This window comes from Lytechinus variegatus, chromosome 11 (assembly GCF_018143015.1).
Source record: "Lytechinus variegatus isolate NC3 chromosome 11, Lvar_3.0, whole genome shotgun sequence".
NCBI classification, from domain to species: domain Eukaryota; kingdom Metazoa; phylum Echinodermata; class Echinoidea; order Temnopleuroida; family Toxopneustidae; genus Lytechinus; species Lytechinus variegatus.
In genome coordinates this window covers 23,050,391-23,072,724 of record NC_054750.1, presented here as the reverse complement: position 1 = coordinate 23,072,724, position 22,334 = coordinate 23,050,391, and the positions used below count along the sequence as shown (strand labels likewise).

The following is a 22,334-nucleotide window of genomic DNA, read 5'->3' as shown; positions in this document are numbered from 1 at the left end:
TTGTTATCATAACAAGTGATTGTGAAACGGGACCCTGGTCTAAACTTGGAACGGAGAGGACGTACGAGGATAGTAAAAATTTACAAAATTTTGAAAAGGAGGCATATGAAATCAAAAGCATTATCTCATAAATGTGTTGGGCCTACCTACAACATATTATTGCTCTTAGAATAGATGCGGGAGCAACGATCCTGATTGGTGGAGCAAGTCATCAACCATAAAATAGCCGCGAAAGTTTATTATTTAACTTATTAAAGTGATTGTCTGAAAAATAGTTTTCAAACACAATTGTTTGAAATAGGAATGCTTAAAATGAACATTTACTGCAAAAAATAGTATTCTAGGAGCTTCATTGCATACGAGCATAATTAATTTATATAAGAAATCTAATTATTTCGGAATACTTAATCGCTCTATGGTTATGTTTTCGTTCATCAAAAAACCGATCGCAACAATGTGCATAATATATGCCATAAAATCTAAGAGGTATACCTGTTAGATTTTATGGCATATATTATGTACATTGTTACGATCGGCTCTTTGATGAACGAAAACATAACCACAGAGCTGTAAGGTAATAATGATAAAGGAAATGACAATAAGATAATGATAATAATGATGAAATGATAATACTTGCTAGTATAGCTCTTAACGCTTACTTTATTAGAAGTCTCTCAGCGCTCTACAGTAGCGGAGCAGCTGTTACTTGCGCTGCGTTTCAAGGAATAAATTCCTAACAGGTACTCCTAACCTGGGTTGAGTGCGGCACAATGTGGATATTAAACAATAAACTTGCCTATTGATTTTACTCAAGTTAAATAAATTTACTTTCACATTATACAAGAGATCAAGCATCAATGTAAACTGATTATTTATTTTCATTTTTTTTACCGAAATCGCAGTGTTTGCCGGTGTAGCCTGGTGCACACAGACACTTAAATGAGTTCATGGTTTCTTCGCATTTATCATTCCCACATGGATTCATAAAGCAATCTGTTGAAACAAGGCAAAAAAAGTACAAGTAGCTTTTGGGAAAGCGTTGGATAGACAAAGGTGGTATTTCACCAACTTTTATGATAGTTTTCGACTCCAAGGGAGCGTTATATCAAGATTAAAAAAACAAAGAAAAATTGGATATAAAGCTTAATGGTGAGCAGCTTAAACAAGTTAATTCTGTAAGATATTTAGGTGTTGAAGTTGATAGTAATCTCATATGGAATGTTCATGTCAAACATATTTGTAGATCAATATAATTTAAGTTACATGCTTTAAGACATTTAAGTTCAACTCTTAAACCAGATTTACTTAATACTTTATATAAAACAACTATTCAGTCATGTATACATTACGCTTGTTCCGTTTGGGGGATTGTTCATTTAAAAATAGGGAACTTATCATAAGACTGCAAAGGCGAGCGGCACGTATTGTAATGAAAGAATATGATTTTTCTGTTAATTGTACAGATTTAATGAAGAAACTGAAATGGCAGTCTTTTGATACAAGGAGGGATTATTTTTTATGTATTTTAGCTTACCAATGTATAATATATGGACTTGCCCCTATTAGACTCTGTAATGATATTGAACTATTTATTAATAGACATGGAATGTACACGTAACGCTGATTCACTGAATGCTGTATTACCTAAGCCAAATATTGAAAGTTTCAAGCAATCCTTTAAATTTAGTGCAATAAAGACATGGAACTCCTTGCTAAATGAACTCCAGAATATTTCTAACCTCCTACATTTCAAGAGGTCGTACAAAAACAAGTAGTTTTAAATCGACAGTAGACTGATGTTTTATCCATATTTTATTGTATAGTTAATTGTACAGTTAATTCTGTATTATGTTCTTGCACTCCTTTCTTTCCCCTCTCCCTCTCTCTCTCTACTTCTGCCATATACTTAACCACACAATCTCTATCCTACCTCTCTCTATCTTCCTGCTCTATTTTTTGTGCAACTTTTATTGTAAATTAAGCATACCCAGTATTTTAACTTGGTTACGTTTGTATGCATTTTTATTGTTGTTTGATATGTTTTATGTAACAGGACCGTGTTGAAAAATAGTGTATTTTATCTGAACATGTTATCCTGTATAAAGATGTTTTAATAAATTAATAAATAAATTTTCGTCGGACAGGTTGTAGGTTTTTACTACGTTGCCTAATTTTGATTGGTTGAAAAGCACTTCAACTATGATGACTGTCTGACAAAACGGAATTTATTGGATAAAACATCCGAAGTGTCCCATCATGAAACGCACCAGTTTTCGCAAGCTCCAGAAACGTCTCCTAATACAGTAACCGAGGAGAAGCCGCAAGAAATTTAGAAATTTCCATCTTACGGGAGATATTTCAGTAAATGCTTACAGAGCTAAACAGCATGAACAGTAAAACCAGTCATATCTTTTGGATTGTGGCATGGACCTGGGAAACAGGGGTGCTGCGTTTTATTATTCCCGACCTTTCGTTTGAGGACGCGCACGCTTTTTTACGACGCTAGTTGATTTTGGAAGAGACTTTTGCATGTTTTGGGCCCATTGTCATGGTCGTAAAACTCTGTCCTGCAACAGTGCAATGCAAATTGTGTGACCTGAGAATTTTTTTTCGTTTCCCATCTGGAACGGAAACATTCAATTTGCGTTTCGTGTGCAAAATTCTGGTTGTTACTATGGTAACAGTGATACATCCGATTTAGGACGACTTTCCAAATCCAAATTTGGTTCCTCCCAGAGCTCGAGAGGCCGCCCGGAGGGGGGGGGGGGGCACTTCCATTGAATGGTGGATACCAGGCGCGACCAAACTTAAAAAAATGGAAAGAGTGGGTAAGTACGTTACGTATAGGCCAATGAAGCGTTATAAGGTTATGAAAAACAATGATTAAAATACTGAAAAAATTGAATATACTTCCAATACTTGTAGGGTGTCGCAACCCAAATACTTGTTAAGAGATGCATTTTCATAATCTGGAAAAGACTTAATTCCCTTGTTTAGGGTGCTTTTCGAAACCCCATAGTCGCACCTGGTATCCACTCATCAACGGAAGTGTACCCACGGGAAATCCCCCTAGTTTCTGCGGAAAGTGAAACATACTGCCCGTTACAATGTGTGCTAGAGGCATATCGTTTGTGTAGAAGAAGCAGGCAAAAGAAAACCCCCGCAAATTTTATACGGTTTATGGCCTGTTGCATGCCGTGTACATGTCAACGCATGCGAAATGGTTCGGCTTGAGAGGTGATCTGACCCATGAAATTAATTGCCAGTGATCCACCAATAATGCACATTACATGCAATATCGATTCGATGGACTGTAATGATCTATATCTAAGCCTTAATTCGGTATGTTCTTCCTTACTCAATATGTACTCGATTTGTTTGAAAAAAAAACACACTTTCTTATCCATGTCATAATCTACATTTTTCATGTCTCCAGCCAGCTGGAGTCATAGCCATGATACAGGTACAGTCCCGCTGCGAGCTCAGGCAGGCAAATTGCATGGCATGCTGGTATCGTATGAATGAGGTTTGCACACGAAAAGCAAGATCTATAGGGCCTGGAACACAAAGCTTAGCATTGATTGTAGAACGGTTTTGTACGTTTGATTGTATTGACTGTAATGTACAATCAATCTAGAAAATCGAGTCTATGATTAATCGTTAACTTTAAGTTACCCGACTCTAATCTCGAGTTGTAGAGGTTTGCGAAAGGTGCCTATTTATCGGCAGCACCCCAACGAAATCAGGTTTCCCCCTATATTACTTTTTTTAAATATGTTAAAATGTACATAATTGTCACATCCGACAATCACAAATTACTACTTTCTTTCACATTCCAATAACATGTATATCTCTCCTAAAAAACCGCGACTCAATCAAGCTCCGACACTCGGATACAAACGTGATCGCGCGAGGGGCATGGGCGTGGTTGCACTTCCAGGTTTTATGTGGGATAAGTGTGCCCGCGCCTAACCGCCCGTGTTTTTTTTGTAAACAATTATAAGTCAGACAATAGAAAATCAAATTTCACAATCTTTTTTTTTTTGCCCTGCCAATGGTAAGTCAGAGTTTACGTTTCATCAGAGTGAATTAGTGCAATCGCAAGTAAATCATTTCTCAATTATTGATAAAAATAGAAAAAAATTAAACCATGTTCAATAAAACATGACTGCATTTTACGCATTTTTTGGAATGTATTTAGAATGCCCAGGTTTTAGGTCTAAATCTAAACACTCGCATGCATGTTTTATTCAGATACGCAGCATGTTTTTTAAGGGGTACTCCGGGCTGAAAATATTAAAATCTGAATAAGTTTTATAGAAATAAACAAACTTTATCAAAATCAGAGGCGGTATTCTTAACATTGTCTTATCTCCATATTTTATCTTATCTAGGAGATATGACAAAATCGGTATTCTGGTGGATGTCATAACTTTTGTCACAAAATTTGTCATAAATTTCGTCTCTTCTCTTTAGCGCGCACCAAAAATACGCGGCTTTAATGCGCGTAATTCTTTTATACAAGCAGAAGATATGACAAAAGTTATGACAGGGGGTACCAGTCATAAATTTTGTCATATCTTTTAGTACCAAATATCCCGATAAACTGCCGACTGAATGTCAAGCATATAACCATATCATTTAGATTAGATTGTGGTATTAGTTTCACTCGTCATCTACGACAATTGTAAAAATTATTTTTTTCATGCTACAATTAGTTAGGCCCTACATATTAATTTCTCCTTTTTTTCCTCTCTTGTTTTCCTTATTTTTCTACTTCTCCTCTAAAATCTTCACAGCTCCCTGTCGCGTAGTTGCGCGATGCCAGCAACAGAATTGGGGATACCCCCTACCTACCACGGGGCATTCCTATTGGCTAGAAGGGCTCCCACTGGGAACTAACGATGATTTTGATTGGATTGCTTCCGAAAAGATTACTCCGCTTTTGAATTTAGGGGATGAAGATGGCATTTGAAGAGCAGATCATATCTTTAAATTAAAGAGCAACTATTGAATGATCTACAGCAATTTCTTAGAAGTCTGTAGCATGCAGGATGAGGGAGGTAGGACGGGAGAAGGAATGGTATGCAAATGGACTCGAAATTTACAAAATGGCGCCTGGATGGTCATGCATGAGTGATTTTGAAAGGTGAAGTAGTAGGTGCACAACATTAGTTGCTGGACAACATGTCTACCAAAACTGAGCCTGGGTAGAGCTAACAAGAACTACGTGTTAGTCGAAACGGACTTTGTGGAAGAAGACGCAGACAGAAGGAGAAGAAGAAGACGGAATAGCATTACGGAACAACAACAATTCATTGTCACCTGTGGGCGTCAATTATCTAACCTGGTAAACGGCAGATTAAGTGCCGGTCTCTCTCGTTCATCCCCGGATAAGGGACCGGTGGCTTCGCAATGAGTTTTGGCAGTAGTTGTATCTCGGTTCCATCGGGACTGGTTATACTCTGGCATGAATGCTCTGGTGGCAAGATCCACTTTGTCTGTGATTTAGGTACTATATCCGAGCACGACGTTATCAATTAAAAATGGTTAGAGAAACTATTATGTGGAATAAGAAAAAAGGTAAATGCAAGCCTTGTCCTTTTTTTATTCATTTATTTACTTATTAATTCAAGTTTTAATTTAAGGGTAGGGTCAAACGACAGGTTGTCAAGTCGTGTGTTAGTGGCGTTATACTGCAATGCCATTTTTAACCGTTATCTCTCCGTATCTCCATTGTTTCTTCTTATTTTGAGAATTTTCTTTGTAAGAATTATGAATATTTAGAGGTGCTTAAAACAAGAGGTACCCTAGCCATGATAGTGCGTACTCGGTATATACATGCAGATAGTCTCTAACAATTACAATATCTGCGTGACGTTTTTCATTAACATTATTTCTATGACAACAAAAACCAAATGAGAAATTGTCTTACCTGTCAATACTACCACAAGCATGATGTATGCCGATAGAGATACGATGCGTCCATAAGGAGCAGACTCGTGTATTTGACGAACATGACGAATATGCTGGAAAACGAGCGATTAAGAGGGGGAAAATAGGACGATTTCTAATGAGTTTGATCACATTCGAGTTGCATTTCAAGGATTAAAAAATGGATATTGTCCCAGGAGTACTTTTAGGAACTTTCGTTTTGAGCATACTTAATTGATTTCAGTCAGACCGCAGGTCCCTATGCTAATGAGCAAAATTCATCCAAATCATCTCGTCGCTGAATCCTCCTCCTTGCAAAATCTCGTGATTTGAGATTTTCTTTCTCTAAGAATTTCCCTGTTTAACCTCAAGTTAAAAGAAATATTATTGCAGCATCAGATAGAGTAAAAGTTACCCTTTCATATGATTTTTTGTATACAATATTTTGTTAAATAAGTAAATTTCTGGCTAGAAAATGTGCCTCAAAACTGAATTTTCTTCCTCTGTTTTCTTTTGCAAATTGTGCAAAACTTTTTATTTTGAGCCTCAATGATATCTATATCACCATAAAGCTGTATATTCTGTACTTTCTCACTATGCCACTCTTGATATGCGGCACCTTTTAATCGGGTCAAGATCACACTTTTTCCACCAAGGCACAAGACGAGATTTCTGAAATTTTGTACTTGCATTAAATCCAGAGTTCTGATTGGCTGGATAAGGTTCACAGACCAATAGGCGCGGGGTATTTGAGGAGATTACCACATGGGAAGTGTGACCTTCCCACGATTCCAGGCACTGGGACCGTTGGAATTTGCCATTATGTGGTCTCTTTGACCAATCAGAGTGCAGTATTCTTATTTTCAAACTGCTTTATGTACTTGGCAAATGAAAAGTGTGATCTTGACCCGATTAAACAAATTCTCATTTTGAAACTTATATCATTTCAAAGCATACATATTGAGCTTTATTATGATATAAAAATCATTTGGGCTCAAATAAAAATAAAGTGTGAAAATAGCAGCTTTTGTCAGGTGAAAATATTTATTTTGTAGCATATTTTAGATCAAAATTTTAACCTATATTACAAAATCTTTGAATTAATCCAAACCCATGACTTGAAAGAATAATTCTTCTTTACAATGGTACCAAATTCATGATATTCGATGCACAATTAGAGCAGCAATGACCGAAGGAAAAGAGGTGTTTTTGTCCGCATCAAGCTCATTAAATATGCAAAACATCTCCAAGTCATGAATATCACTTGGATGAAAGAAGCCACTTTCTTGGGACCTGCAGTCTGACTGATTTTGACAATCTGAAATTTGAAATTATTTACGATCCGAATAATACCTGCTATACGTTGACATAATACCGAGTTATTTTATTGGTAAAATGAAATGTATATATTAGCATGACAAACACGATAAAGGACACTGTGTTTGTGTAATTACACTAATGAATATCCCCCATCCGTTAGATTACGTCTTTTTGTAGTCACATGGTAAAGAAGCATTTCGCATGCAACTTTGCGTTTCCCTATTGAATGATAATTTTTTTCTAAGACCGCCCCTCATAGTTAGATCCGGGGTGATGTGGGGAGAAATCCGTTTATACACCTGGAGCATATTTGAGGTCCTTGGAGGTCCATGAGCGTCCGGGAAGTAGATTTGGGGATGTCAAAACATCCGCCATCATCCGTGCTCTGCCGTGTTGGGGGAAAATTGGGAAAGTTCATGTGCAGTATCTACGCAATTACCAATTACCGTGTTACCAGTTTGACTATTTTGTTTTTGCCATAGAAAGTGACTGGGAATGATATCATTGGTCACCCCCCCCCACCCTGTTGCACCACATTTGCTCCCTGCGACAATTTGTGCAAAATTTTACACAACAAATTGTCACCCTGAACAAATTGTCGCCTCATTTAGGCGACAATTTGTAGAGTAGGGGACACCACAAATTGTCTCCCCATTTCACTTAGCACTTAACAGACAAAATAATAAGCCATGTAAAGTTGTAAATGCAATTACACCATTTGGCCATTAGAAGAATTGGTCATTAGACCACATGAAAATTATACCAAATCCCTGCCGGAAAGAACAGTGTCCCACAGTGTGAACTCATCTTCACACTGTTAATTAAATTGGAGCGTTTTAACATTGTGAATCACATCTTCACATTGTGAACGAGTAAATTCGCACTGTGAAATCAAACATCACTAAGTGAACACTCTATAGTAAACCATACTGTGGAGGTGTCCACGATATGAAATCATCTTCACACTGTTAAATTGGAGCGTTTTAACATTGTGAATCACATCTTCACAGAGTCGACTGTGTGAACACACTGTGGACACTGTGTTCTTTCCAGCAGGGATATATTAGACAAATTGCAAATTAGACAAAATTATTAGTAGACCAAACTGGTTAAGCCCATGCGTTATTAGACAAACGGAGAATTAGTCAAACTGTTGTTAGACCATGTGTATAACAACCAAATTTTCCACAGGCTTTGCTGCCGTTTTCTTTATTAGCCTCCCCAAAGATAAATTGCAAGGTGGTCTAAAACCCATTTGACTAATGGCAGGTTAGCCCTTTTATTTCCATGGTTTAACCTCATCATATACATGGTCTAATTCCATTTCGTCTATAACCAGTTTACTTTTTTTATTATTTGTCAATTTGCCTATTCACCATTACGTCTAATTTCTATTTAGTTTCATTTCTACTTTGTCTAATATCTAATTGGTCTAACACCACTTGGTTAATTCTTGTAACAGATTGGAAATATTTATTTGGGATTTAGACGAAAAGGCGATTAGACCATTTGGCTATTCGACCAAAAAAAACCCCGACCAATTACATTTGATCAAGTTCTATACATTAAACAAAGAGGACGTTAGACCAAACTGTTACAAGAGCAAATGGGTTTAGCGCGTATGGTATTAGACGATCAGACAAAATACTAGACTAAGTGGCTTTACCCCCCTGTTACACCCACAAATGTAATAATCGCCGACAAATGTAATAACGCCCACAAATGTAATAACACTTTACCCACAAATGTAATAACACTTTACCCACAAATGTAATGATTTTTGATCGCCCACAAATGTAATAACACTTTACCCACAAATGTAATAATGCACTTTACCCACAAATGTAATAATGACTTTACCCACAAATGTAATAAATTTGAAGTGATTTTTGGCGAATTCGTTCTAAACTAATATCCTATAGTAATGCGTTCATATAGCACTAAAGTTCAAAGTCTTTTTTCCAGACCCGGTTAATGAAATCTTACAGTACAAGTCCAAGTCTTTTTTTTCAGACCCGGTCGTTTCAAAAGTTATAATATACGTCGGTGAGGGGTAAAGACAACACTCTAAGCCCAAGCATTTTAAGTGGGTTTAATTTTGAAGATTGGTCTCAGCTGTCATTTTTTTTCAATATTTCTTTATCTTTTAAATAACCGGGTCCAGACGAAAGACTAAGCATAATACTCGTGTTATTCCACAAGAATAAAAATATGAGTCTTTTGTTTTTAGGATTGTTTAAATCATTTTTAAATCACCGGGTCTGGAATAAAGACAACGCTCTAAACATGTGCTTTTCTACATGCATGGTCTTAATTTGGAGGATTGTTGGTTCTTAGATTCGTTGTTGGGGGTTGAGTTTTATTGATTTTTTTATTCCTGAAATAATTGTGTCTGGAGGAAAGTCGATCTTCGACAATCGGTCTTCATGTTGTTCCACAGTAATTAGATTATTGGGTATTCGTTTTAGAATATTTGTAAAAACTATTTTATTTTTCAAATAGTAACCAAGTCTGGAGAAAGGATGTCTGCTTTACCCACGCGTTATTACAGTGTTTTGTAGGGGTAGTAGTATTATTTTAAAAAAGACATATTTTTACTGGGTGAAACTTTGGTCTTAGATTTGAAGTTTTTCAGTTACTTTTTTTAATAGCCGGGTCTGGAGGAAAGAGTACGTTTTGAAACTCGTGTTATTCCACGAGAATAAGAATATAAGGTCTTATGTTAGAAGATTTTTTTTCGTAACTGTTTTAGGTCTGGAATAAAGACAACACTCTAAACCTGTTTTAAAACAGGTTCTTAGGTTGAAGGTTTGTTTGGTCTTAGACTTTGTTTTTTTTTAATTCTTACTATCAGCGTTTTTTTTTTGAAGAAAAAAATGGTCGGGCTGAAAGACTACGCTATATCCAGCATTAATAAGATTATGGGGTCTTTATACTGTTTTTAAACTGTTATTCATAATGTTTAAATAACAGGTAACCGGGTCTGGAGAAAAGACTACGCTTGATTCTCAATTTACTCTTAGTGCATATATTCACAATATACACCGTATAAGTTGAAACAACATCAAAGACATTAATTCCACCAGTTTTAATTAACTGGGTCTGGATAAAAGACTAAGCTCGATTCCCATTTTTTCCACAGGAATATCATTATCGTATCTTAGTTTGGACTTATATTATAAATTTTGAAATAACTGGGTCTGGAAAAAGACTTTGGACTTATTAAAATTCTTGAAACAACCGGGTCTGGAAAAAAGACTTTGGATTTATATTATAATTTTTGAAACAACCGGGTCTGGAAAAAAGACTTTGGACTTATATCACAATTTTTTAAACAACCGGGTCTGGAAAAAAAGACTTTGGACTTTTATTATATTTTTTAAACAACCGGGTTTGGAAAAAAGACTTTGGATTTATATTATAATTTTTGAAACAACCGGGTCTGGAAAAAAGACTTTGGATTTATACCACAATTTTTGAAACAACCGGGTCTGGAAAAAAAGACTTTGGATTTATATTATAATTTTTTAAACAACCCGGTCTGAAAAAAAGACTTTGCACTTTTGTGCAATATGAACGCATTACTATAGACCAATTTCACAACGTGAGAGGGCAGCAGACTGGTCGCCATGCTGCGGTGGGCGAATCAACTTTTATAGTACACAAGTCAATAGGGTATTTGGTACATTCGTTCGATTTTTTTTATTTTGGACCAATTGAGCAGATTTCTTGTAAGATTCACAGTGAGCGATAATCGGAGAAGTTCAGGTCGCAGCTGTGCTGTGTTCAATTGCCACAACAATTGGAGAAAGCTTCAGGATTGGAAGCAAAGTGAATGTGAAATTCACTCGCCTTGGACTCATGAAGCCTGTTTGTGTGTGAAGCCGTACTCCTGCATAGGTTTCCAGGCCGTGATGAAGGAATGCGTCGCCAGCGGATAAAAAACATCAACAGAAAGGACTTTAAGTTAAAATTAGATGGAAATATCAGTCCCTCTCTCTCTCTCTCTCTCCCTCTCTATCTCACACTATCCCTCACTCTCTCTCCCTCTCACTATCCCCTTCTCTGTATTACACTATCCCTCTCTCTCACACACTCTCTCGCTAGCCCCCCCCCCCCTCTCTCTCTCTCACTAGCCCTCCCCTTTCTCACTATTCCCCTCCTCTCACACATACTTTCTCCGCCTCTCCCCTCTCTCATCCTCTCTCTCTCTCTCTCACTCTGTGTCTCGTTCACTCCCGCTACTCTAACACAATTTACTAGCAACAAGAAGTGAGCTCCCTGATGAAAACCTACAGTGATTCTTGGTCATCATCAAACTCACTTTTACTGACAAAACTAAGGGGAAAAAGTAGCCAAAGTGCTAAAATTCATCATACCTTCATCGGTCAGATATGGCCATTGTCTTACATCGTCTACCCAGGTGTCCATGCTTTATTTTATTGATTTATGATGAAGTTAATGACACAATATCAGAGCTTATCTGTAATCTTTCATTGAATTTGTACACAGAGCCAATCGCGGTCAGCGCACTTGCCCACCGCAGCAATGGCGTCGCCGATAGAGGGCCAAATACATAAACCGGCCGTGAAATTGGTCTATAGGATTTTAGTTTAGAACGGATTCGCCAAAAATCCCTTCAAATTTATTACATTTGTGGGTAAAGTCATTATTACATTTGTGGGCGATCAAAAATTATTACATTTGTGGGTAAAGTGTTATTACATTTGTGGGCGTTATTACATTTGTGGGTAAAGTGTTATTACATTTGTGAGCGTTATTACATTTGTGGGTGCAACACCCCCCCCCCAAAAAAAAAAAAATGAATAGATAATTAATACATTAATAATAATAATAAATAAATAAATAAGATAATACTAACTAATGATTATAAAATAATACACACTTGTACACACACACCATCACACCCCATACATACACATATCAACACAACACTCACATCAACGCACACAACTTTACCACACAAAAAAACACACACCAGGGGCCCGTTGCATAAAACTGTTTACCTGAGAAAACTCAGGTTGTATTTACCGGAGTTTTTTCCCTGTTTTAAAGTCAATGGCCAAAATCAGACTAACTAATAGTTTTCAGTTTTTACCAGAGTTTTCTCAGGTGAAAGGTTTTATGCAACAGGCCCGAGGACGCACATACACTACATTAGTTTGTGTATTGGGCGACAATTTGTGGTTATGGTTATATTCTCCGACGCAAATTGGGACAATATGCTAAAAACTATAGACCGGCACGTGCAACACAAATTGTCGCGAGGAAAAAAAATGGTGCACAGGCGACAATTTGTGCAAGGGCGACAATTTGTGGTGCAACAGACGCTAATTCCAGGGAAAAAAACCATCCTGGACCTCCCTGGATCATGCCGTTTATTACCTTGAGGATCCGTGTTTATGTGACTGGGGCTTTTAATAAATGAAGTTGCATGAACAACCCACCCCTCCGCCTGAAAAATCCTGGGGACGCGAATGTTTGTACCATGTCATAAATCTATGCATTTTTAAAAACTCCAATGCATAAACTGTGTGAAAACACAACGTGAGGTTGTCATGGAGACGGTACTGTGTACACCAAATATTATGACTAACCATTGTAATTGTGGTGATACTTGATTTTCTCCCCCATTCCGTGTTCGTTCTCGCGATTAGTGACGAACCATTTGACTGATCAACTAACTTACTTCATCCAGGGAAGTGGAAGGTTCTAGCTCCCACTTTTCTAGTTCATTTATGCATGTATTTCTTGGAGGGACAATTCATTTAAGCTCTGTCATGTCTGTAGTGGGAGGCAGTAATGATGACGATGATAATGATAATGAGGCTGGGGTTGATGATAATGGCGATGATGACAATGATAATGATGACGGTGATGATGATGACAAAGATAATAATGATAATAATAATATCAATGATAATGATAACAAAATTTGATATAGCAGTATACCAAGATTTGAGTATAGCCGGAATGATATCCCCCCTAAAAAAAAATTCATGTATGCTAATAGGTTTAAATAGCATCATGTGACCGAATCTATTCTCACTATTTTGCGATGATGCCGAAAATAAAACGCCCATCGAAGATAACGTGCTATTCCTTGACGTCGATGCACTATTCTATAATTGACGTCACGGAATAGTAAATTTTCTTAAGTGGACTTTCAAAATAATGAGAATATCTATGGTTATATGATGATATTTAAACCAATCAGCACATAAGATTTTATTTATGTAGCATATAATGATTTTGATGTTGATTTGTAAGCATGTCGATCCTGTCAATTGTTTTATATGATCATGAAAGTTCATCTGTGTTGGTTGAAAAAGATGTTTCCAATTTCTATTTTGTTTTATTTACGTTTCCAACATTGACGAGAAAACGCGTCCTTAATATTTCTGAACGGATAAAAAGGGGTCGTAACAAAATGTATAAGAAATACATTTTAACTCGCTAGCCCCTCAAAATAATTTTAAAACATGTCCTGACACATCACCAACTAATCTTATATGAAAACCAACTTCAATTCTGTTTTATTTTTCTTTCCGACGTTGTTGAAATAATTCGTCAATTATATTCTTGGAGAACGGGAGTTCATAACGAAAGATAAATAAAATATATTCTAATTTTTGTATCACTGATGCATCATGATGCACCCACCAAAAATGAATGAGATTGACGCACCCCAATCCTCAAACTGTGATGGACCAATGTTTCCATGACGGTACCCCGCGTCACTAATTTGTCGGTAAATAACGCTACCATGACGCACCATTCCCGAGGGGTCGGGGTGCGTCTTACAGATGATGAAGACGAGAGGCCTACATGATAATATGTTACAAAATTGGAGCCCGAAAAATACTATATGGGTTCTAGACTACTCCAGACAAAAGTCAACACTCTGCGATAGCAAGGCCATAGTCTTGTTTTTTTATCCCGATACTGAAGGATTGATTTATATGAATAATCATGTACACAAATCTATTATGATTAATTTTCTTTATGTTCAGATTTATCTTAAGAGATGGAATAAAAATCTGTTTATGATATACAGTGTGTATAAAAAAAATTAAACTTTGAAAAAGCCTTGGAAATAAAAAATATACATCATGTGGGTAATATTTTCACACATAATCTTGGGTTTGGATCTCATCTATCCAATGAAATTAAAGTTTTCACAGAATGGTAAACTTGAGTGAGCACTGTCCATTTTTGTAAAGCTCGCAGAAATCTGTTTGCGCGGAAATGCTCGTTTTCATGCTGTGTCAAGGGGAAAGGGCGAAATAAATCTTACCCTGCGAAACATTTCTCATACATTTCCCTTGCACCTTAAGTCAATTGAAATAGAAAGGATACATTCAAGCATTTTTTAATAATTTTGCCACCCAGATTGAAAGTTCAATACTTAGTAAGCACAACCTTTGCCCTTTTTTGCCAGCTGGATATGAGGACAAAACTGAATCTGAACATGTCCAGCATTTTTCACAAAGTTTTTGTCATTTGAAGTAGGTTTACATTTCATTTTCAGTTTATACTTGTTTCTTCACACTTTCCAAAGCTTGACAATGATTAACGAAATGAAAATCAGGCCTTAACCATTTCATGTAAATCACAGCTGAGTGTAAAGCAGACATCGTCACGATGGCCTCGGTGTGTGTGGGGGGAGGGGGGAGTGCAATGCACTCTTCAAAGTGTTTCGGGCAAGGGAACATGTTAAAAAAGGTAAAAGATATCTTCAAATCAATTTTACTACCTATATTCTACATGTTCTTCATGATTAAGGTCTATTTCTATTCGCATAACTATTTGAAAGTTCTGCGCAAATCATTTTTCACTAACTTTTAAAATTAAGTGGTGCTGACTCGAGCGAAAATATTTTTCGACAGTTCTGTCATTATTTGCTTAAATGGATCTGTCCCAATGTTAAAATGTGGAAATATTTTCCGGATATTACAAATGTATAATTTTACAGGATTTTTTTTAAGTGTAAACTTTTTTACGCACTGTATAAAACAAGCAAAATTTAATCGTTTGCTCTCAACCAAATAAAATCCGAAGAGTTATCTCGAAATTTTCGGCTGCTAACTGCTGCCTTTTTCAGCGATGGCCGAAAGGACCCGATTTGACCTGACGTACCGATCGTAGACACTCGGAAGCTTGTATCGCCCTCCGTTCCTATTGAGAAAAGGTGTGAGCGCACGGATGTATATTGCTTCTTTCACGCCTCTCTCAAATATCGTACGTCACTAGGTCAAATCGGGTCACTTTGGTCATCGCTGAAGAAGGCAGCAGTTAGCAGCCGAAAATTTCGAGGTAACTCTTTGGATTTTTATTTTTGTTGAGAGCAAACGATTAAATTATGCTTATTTTTTTATGTATTATAGAAAGATTGTTTATTCTATCTTTTAAGATAAATCTGAACATAATGAAAATTAATCATAATAGAATTGTGTACATGGTTATTCATATATATCAATCCTTTAATCTCGGGATGAAAAAATCAAGACTATGGCCTTGCTATCTCAGAGTGTTGACTTTCGTCTGGAGTAGTCTAGCACCCATATATTATTTTTCGGGCTCCATTTTTTTCCGTAATCATGTAGTGCCTATATTTCGCGACAAGCAACTCGTCTTTATCGTAACTACTTGATCAACGTCTACTTAATATTCCAGGAGCGATTGTTGTAATGATTGTACCTTGTTATACAGTGCGTCTTACAAAAACCGAAACCGAGATTTATCGATGATTTGTCATAACTTAATCGTAAATATAATGGACAAATGATCTACCATTGTAATGCTTAGAATCTCCTCTTTCATTTAAAATTACTAAGATCATTTCTCATTCACGCATGAGTGAGTAAAAGCAATTCGAAGAGGGGATACCGAAAAGTCAGTGATAGCTTCTGTGGGAAACAGGTGAAAACACGCTTATTTAACAAAATTTTGGAAATAAAAACATTGTTTCGAGGAAACATAACTTTTTTTACTTCTTGACCATTTTTGTGATTAAGGTATCAAATAAAAGAGTAGATATTGAAATATTTAGGCATGGTTTTTTTTTGAAATTCAGATACCCCCGCCAAATAAGTTTTTGGTATCCTTTCTTCAAATTGATTTTGCTCACTCATGCGTGAATGAGAAATAATCTAAGTAATACCAGATGAAAGAAGAGATTTTAAGCTTTACATTGAAAGGTCATTCGTCTATTGTATTTGTGATTAAGTTATGATAAATCGTCTATTTATTTCAATACTATCGGTTTCGTTTTTTTTTCTGGGACGCACTGTAACTTAGCATTTTTCAGGCTCTAATTTCATTTCATAACTATCATGTATACCGTGTGATTAAAAGAAATTGTCATTTCACAAATCCTCAATTTAAAAAAATATATATCATGAGCGCACAATTATTATAATGGCCTGAAGAGTATGTTCTTCCAAAGAATGTGATACCATATATGGGCGATTCCACACTAGAACTTCAAAAATATCATAAATTTCAACATGCTTTCAATAAGTCATAAGTAGTGTAATATTTTACTATGATACCTAAATTTTATGAAAATTATGAGTTTTAACCAAAAGTGAAGACAGATATAGTTTTAATTGGGGGGAACAATGGAATTTTGAATTTTCAATAATTTTGCTCATTGAATAGTCAAGTACAAACACCGCCTGAAACAATTATTTGCAAAGCAAGAGAAGATTGAAAATATTGCAGGTCAATAGAATAATATATCATTGATGTTCCAAATAATATCTACAACAATATCATGATCCATAATGGGGGCAGCCCTGATTTTTTTTTGTAACCTATTTTTTACAATGTCCCGTACGACACATGATAATGCAAAAGTTTTTCCTACAATTTTATTTATGATGTTGCAATTTCATAAAATCAGTTTCTCTTTGTTTGACCCATGGGTGATCGATTTATCCCATAAGGATCTAATTACTGCCTTTCATTTTTCAATTATTGTCCTATTAAAAGTTGTCCCGTACGACACACGATGTGTCGTACGGGACATGTCCCGTACGACACACAATATAATATTGCATTTAATTGCAGGATTTGGATTCAGAAACCATGAATAGTAGGCATATTTAAATTCATTTAATTGATTTAACATAAAGTGATCTGAAAAAATCCTTTGTTTATCTCCATAGAACATGAAAAATGTGATTCTAAACATTTTAATTGATTTCATGTAGGCTTATTCTTTTGTGAATCCCTTCAGCTAAACTGGTGATTTTCACTGATCAGAGCAGGTTAATTTCTTTTCATTGAGCATGAAAAGAAAACTTTTATAATTATTTCAACCTAGCCTGGAAGATGACTTCCTCTTGCATGCTAATGTGGAATTATTATAAGATGTAAAAAAATACATATCTATCATCATGATCATCTATTTGGACTTCCCTTGATGATCACTAATTTTTTTTATAGACAGTATTGAAACTCCTTACTTTTTTCAAGTTGTAAAAAAATCTGGAAAATAAGACAAACCATATGGTTTCATTAAATGCAGATGGGTTTGAAAAAGTAGAACCGCATTTCTTTAGAAAAAAAATTGTGGAATTACAAGTGACAGTTGTGACATATATCATGTAGATATACATTTTATATAAAAAAAATTATAACATTCCCAAGCGTTGCCCCATAATTTTCACAAAGTTTCATTCATTCATTGTTTAAATAGTGTTTGAAAATCATCAATTAATTCTCTAAAATATAACTTCACACAAAACCTCAAGTTTTTCAGCTCGTAAAAATGCTGTGAACACTTGTACATTTCCCATCATGAAAAAAATTATAACATATTGCTCCCAATTGTATATATTGAGGTTACTTAATTATATTGTCCTGAATGACTACTTATTAAAATATTTTTTCATAAAAAAGGAAAAATTTAGGGGCAATGATCCTTCTGATTGATAAAAAGTTCATTTTTTTTTACTCAGGCTGCCCAGTACAACACGCAAGTGCCTGTACAACACAGAAGTGTCCCGTACGACACACAAGTGTCCCGTACGAGAAGTGTCCTGTACGACACACAATTGTCCCGTACGACACATTATTTTGTTTATGATATATTGACAGAAATATTCAACTAATAGCGGTTTCTAACCCAATGAATGTCTTAGTTTGATAGAATTATCATTATCATCAGCCAAATAAGTCAAAGTGACATAAAGTAAGTAAGTTTGGCTTCAATTTAGAGATGTCCCGTACGACACATTTTGAATGTCCCGTACGCCACAATGTTCTCGAAAATTTTAATTTGCTTTATTTATTCATGAATGTTTATTTTGCTTTCTTTTATAAATGTGTTTGTTCTTGGGTAATTTAGTGTCAATTTGAGTTCAGTTTCTATGAAATTTATTTTCCCAACTCACAGACTTTTGAGTACAAACTTGAGGTTTCTAAAAAAGCCACTTTTTCTGCGTCCGTACGACACATTACTATTTTAAATCTATATCATACAGGATGTGAATTCAAGTCATGTTAAGTCTTGGTTTTTCTAACACTCTGGTAGTACTTGATGATCACCTATAGTTACTGGAATATTTTTCGTTTTTTCTTGTCAAAAACTGTCAAATGCTCTCTAAATGTCCCGTACGACACGTATGGAATCACCCATATGAAGAGTTTAGTTGCAAAAGGAGTTAGGTCTACTTCGGACAATCTCCGAGAAAAACCATGTTGTTGTTTTTTTATTCTCATTTATTGCAATATTCTTATGAGAAGTAAATTGTCTTGATGTTGTACCCTATCATGTAAACATAAAATGGGATGTAAAAGAAATATACCCGTCTCAATTTTTTTGTACATACAATCCCCTAAAAAAAGTTTGGAAATCTGACTTGGAAATCTTGCCATTAATTTCTCCCAACTCCCAACTTTACACAATTCATATTTTATATCATTCAAACGATCATTTAATTTTCTTTAAAATGATGCCGTACTTGTTAAGATCATGCCATCACAAGAGGAACAAGATTCGAAAGTGTAGGATTAGGTCAAACGAGCAGAAATTGTCATGAACGGTCAATACAAAACATGATTATTTTGTCTGTGTCAATACAGATGAAAATCCATTCAAATCAAGCCCCTGCTTTTGTAGTGATGGTTCTGTGAGATAACATGGTTTGAGTCGTGGTTTGAAATACCCATGCCTGTTTGTTTGTTATGTGTTTGCTTGTGCAGAGGTATGTTTGATTCCATGTTAATGTTGATGTTAAAGTGCATGAGACTAATTAAAAGAAACCGCTGAGAAAATCACTCATTACCACTGAAAAAAGAACAGTGACATTCAATATTGTTTAATTTTGCAACTTCTAAATTTTGACCTTGCCCCGCATTTCAAGGCACTGCACCTCCGTTTGAACCATAATCACATCATGTACAGTATCATTTAAAATAAAATTAAATGATCTGTTCATTGATATTAATTACACATTGATATTTACTAAAACTGAGGTGAAATCATCGACCAAAGACAAAAGAGACCGCTGAGAAACTCACTCATCACCTCGGAAAAAAGAACAGTGACTTCCAATATTGTGTTATTTTGCAGCTTTTGAATTTTGACCTTGCCCCACATTTCAAGGCACTGCACCTTCACGTTGAACGATAATCACATCATGTAGAATATCATTTAAAAGAAAATTAAATGTTCTATTTATTGATATTTATTGTACATTGACATTTACTAAAATTGTGGAAAGATTATCGATCAAAGTCAGATTTCTAAACTTTTTTTCACTATGGACCTACACCCTGCTGCAAGCAAACTCAAATGAATCCAATGTCTTTAGATTAAAAAAGTTATTTTTCTTTGCCACTTTCATTCACGTTTTCATTTGAATTTCAAACTTTCTTTACTATCATCAGAGCGACTAAAAATTTAGAGGTATAGAGACAGAAAAAAATCTAAACCTTTTTGACAAATGAGTACTTCACAAGAGTTTGGTTGCAAAAGGGGTAAATTCCATTCCAAGAACATCGGTTTTTTTTATTCTCCCACATTTCAATATTCTTATGCAAAACTAAATTTTATGATACTTTACCATGAGAACATTAAATTGGGTATAAAAGAAATCTACTAGTCTTCATATTTTTTTAGATATTATTTTCCAAGAAAAATCTGTGTGGACCTAACCCCATTTGCAACCAACTGAAATAGACCTAACCCCTTTTGAAAGAAAGAGATTTTTTGCCATTTCAGTTCACTTTTTGATGGGAATTTCAACTTTTTTTGTATCATCTTATACAGCTACTACAAATCTATACATTGAGGCATGAAAATATAATTTGATGAAAAATGGACCTCACCCTTTTGCAAGTGAGCTCTTCATATGTGGTATGTGTTAACGCATTGATGACCAGGAGGTATTCTTTGCAGAGATGGAAGTTTTGATTTGCACCAAAGTAAGGCATAACTGCAATGAATGAATCCAGATGTCAATGATGTCATAATCTAACAATGGTTGTATTTAAATCCATTTCGAAACATCTTTTCAGTAATTTAATTTAAGAAATATGTTTACTACCTCATGTAGGATTATGAAATCACTGGCGTCTGGGTTTATTCATTGCAGCTATTTTTGGCGCAAATCAAACATCACATCACTGCAAAGAATACTTCCTGGTCATTTCAGCTGCAAAAACGCGTTAATATATACCACATAAAATATGGTTTCAAATTTGGAGGAACATACTCTTTTAGGCCATAATATAATCATGATGACATAATTTTTTCTTTAATTTGGGGATTTCATCATCTTTTCATGGCGATTGCAGTTTAGGCCTTTGCGTTTCTGATTGGCCTCTCTTTGGAATCTGACATTAAAACTGCGTTTGAAGGTCCATGCAAATCAGGATACGAGTTCTTTAAAACCAGTACACCGTAAAAAAAACGTTCCCATGGCCCTGAAGACCCAATATTGCTTTTTGTTTTTAAGAATTTGATTTTAAAATCTGATGTAACTTATTTTTTCTCGCAAAAAAAATCATAATTTTTTAAGGTACATGTTATTCTAATCTGAGATTGGGGAATGAATCTCAAATTTCATTCATGATTCAACAGAAAGCTATTCATAAAATCCTTTTAAAATGAAACAAATTGTAGAATTTTTTAATATGCAACCCGGCGGGTCATTTACTATCAATATGCTGAAGATTTCTATCCCTGTCGCGCTCTGCGCGGCCTAGATTAGGGTTAGAGTTAGACAAGTATGTCAATGATTATATACTAAATATCTACCTTAGCTGAAAAGAACTCAACTTCCAATTAAAAAAGATGAACTGCGTGACCAGGTTAAGTATTTATTTTTTATTGACTCACCATTTTGCTTTTGTCTACGCCTTTTCTGCTGTCATCCAAAGGAAATAGAATAGACACGCGGCTTGGATGTCTTTTTGTCCTTCTTGCAGCTGTCCTTATTTCTCAAGTGTAGGAAAGAATACTCGACGAATATTAGTTACTGAAACCATGTACAACTCTACATCATCGGGTACACAATTTGGGCTGTCGATTGTATCCGTGGTTATTACCTGTTGATAATTTTTAACTCAAAATTATCATGAGAAAACTATGTGTTGTGAAACGATAGTATTTTCAATCATTCTATTTGAAGGCGAATGGAGAACTGAATCTACAGAGCATTTGACGTTTTGCAAGTCAATAAACAGTCTGCAAAAGAGCAGAAACATGGCAAGCATTAATCACGGATTTGACGCGCCAGGTATATGAATACTTATTAGGACTGTTACGCAATGTCAGCCAATCAACGACAAGAACGTGTGACTTTGTAGGGTATGCAATGTCTTCAAAGAACTGGTTGTAAATAGGCATACTATTGGCAAGGGTTCATGGACCTATCAAAGGAGAATTATTCTATTGTTAGTGGGGGTCACAGCACCCCCAGTAACAATAAATAATCTTACGTGGATAGATCCATGCGAAGGTTGTAGTTAATTACCTGATAACTGGAAAAGGGCATAAACTATAATACCCTTCTAAGTCAATTACTTTAATGATTTGGATAAAA

At 35.5% G+C, this 22,334-nt stretch overlaps 1 long non-coding RNA gene across 1 annotated transcript; it reads right to left on the bottom strand.

The window, feature by feature from the left end:
• Nucleotides 1-5,375: 5,375 nt before the first annotated feature.
• LOC121423815 lies at nucleotides 5,376-21,936 on the bottom strand. Its single transcript, XR_005971313.1, has 3 exons — nucleotides 21,629-21,936; nucleotides 5,936-6,029; nucleotides 5,376-5,515 (listed from the first exon to the last, which is right to left on the bottom strand). It is a non-coding gene; the product is annotated as an uncharacterized LOC121423815 (long non-coding RNA).
• Nucleotides 21,937-22,334: the final 398 nt, after the last annotated feature.